We start from the raw sequence: 2286 nt of genomic DNA, 5'->3' as shown, positions 1-2286 counted from the left end.
ATACACATGATGCATTAGGTCTGCATACTACCACATTATGAACAAAATAAAAGGCCTATGTTAAACATGACTAGGAATTTTATGTTTATCAGAGGGATTTTTTACCATCACACTGCAACGTTTCTGTATTTGATAATTTTACTGTTCTTTTAATATGTATATACGTTTATGCAGGGACATTAAGGCATATAAGTTGTATTCTTAAAGTTTAAAATATATTTTATGATAAATGGCCTTACTGTCCTGTGGCCAAAGCACTGATATTATATATTTGCTGTAAAAAATAATCAAGATTTTTATTTTTCTGATATTAAAAGTTCCTTAATAAATTGTTTCATTTAAACCCTATGTGCTCTGTGTGATTTGAGTTTTACCTTCAGCTAGGGCTCATCCGTATTTTTGCATCCCAAGCTGCGGTCGAACTGCTGTTGCAAAAATGAATCTATGAATAAAATATCTGATGAAATTCATGAAAAGCACAAAGTTTGGTAGTATAGTTCTCCCTTATGAAAACTGCCATGGTAACCACATTTTCAGCAAAAATAGTGCAGTCATAAATTATATTGATTTCAGTGCAGTGGAAACCGTTGCATTTTAGTAGAAACTTTTTGTACCATGGTCATTTTTCAGCCTCAAGGTAATCCATACAGCTTCTGATTTTTACACAAAAAACACTGATGCAATTTTATATAATGACAAACATTAAAAAAAAATACCAGTTTGTCAAATTTAATAGTTTCAGAAAGAACAGCTGCATTGTTAAATGACATTAATGACTGAAAGCCATGAAATATAATTACTGTATTCTCATATCTACAGTACTGTAATAGTATGTTTCAGTCAGTCTTCTGTTGATCAGATAAAGTCATTATGTTGATGAGCATGAACAGAAAAGCACTAATAAGTGAAGAAACACACCGGAAAATCTCCATCAGCCTGCACAACCTGCTCAACAAGTCACACACACTGTTCAGAATGAAATACTAGTGTACTACGCAGTACATACTGCATACTGGTTTTTAAATATGTGAAATAGTTTGTAATACACAATGCTAAACACTTCAAACAGTAGTTTTTTATTATTTTCACCTTGTGCCAAGTTGCATGTTTAATTCAAGTGGCATCCAGTTATCAACAGTGGAAATTAGTGCACTTATTCTGTATTTGTAATCAAATTTTTGAAATATCTTACATTTTTGGCACTCTGATCAAATACTGAGTCTCACATTTCTTCAGTATGTTTATTACTCTAGTTTAATCACACTGAAAATCCATCAAATCGAACATTATGCATTGTACTATCTGATCATGTATGTACTATGAACAATATACTGCACACTGCAAAAATAGTAGTATGCAATTCTGAACACACCTTCATATTCAATACTGTTGCCAACCCTTTATCCCAGGTTGCTCCATCTCCATGCCAACATGAACATGCATCACTACGAAAATCATAAAAAATGCACATCCATTGAGAGGACAAAAATGAAACAATCAGTATTAACCGTATCTAACCCACCTGGGCTAAACGGAGGGAAAGTTTAGTATCAAAGACAAAATGCATTTGGCTCCAACTCCAAGAAATCATAATTCATGTCTTCTAATAGTCTAAAACAGATCTGGATGCAGGATGAGCCCGTTTTCATTCTGACTGCACTCCGCTTGAGAAGACGAAGCCCTTCCAGGGAAAATCTTTACAGCTGATAAAGTAATCGAGTGCTTGACATAAATGAGTTAGCATTAAAGTTATAAAAAATGCAAAATAAAAAAAAATTAACACACACAAAGGACAATATTCTGGCCACATACTCATTGCAACGATTTGGAAGCGACAAAAGTGAATCTCATAAGTTACTCAAAAACAAGCTGAACAAAACAAGCCGAATTTAGGCATTACATGTTCATAAAATATCATTTCTGATATGTATATAGCTGGACAAATTTCTGTCAATTTTAGTTTGTGAAACCATATTTACATGAACTGCTGCATTCAAATCAATTCAAATTATATAAATATTTAATTTGTGTAAATATTCAGCTTGTTTGTGATTGTTTCCGTTTCATAAAATGATGTAAATTGTTGCATTAAATTAAATAATTTACACTACCGTTCTAGTTCAACATTTTTAATGTTTTTGAAAGAAGTCTTATGTGCTTATGTAGGCTGTATTTATTTGATCAAAAATACAGAACAAAAATCGGTAATATTCTGAAATATTTTTACAATTTAAAATAACAGTTTTCTATTGTAATATACGTTGCAAAATAATTAGAGAGTCGGAC

The sequence above is a fragment of the Sinocyclocheilus anshuiensis genome, unplaced genomic scaffold, assembly GCF_001515605.1.
Source record: "Sinocyclocheilus anshuiensis isolate Anshui unplaced genomic scaffold, SAMN03320099.WGS_v1.1 scaffold117, whole genome shotgun sequence".
NCBI classification, from domain to species: Eukaryota; Metazoa; Chordata; class Actinopteri; order Cypriniformes; family Cyprinidae; genus Sinocyclocheilus; species Sinocyclocheilus anshuiensis.
The sequence above is the reverse complement of the archived record's forward strand: the minus strand, read 5'-3'. Positions refer to the sequence as shown.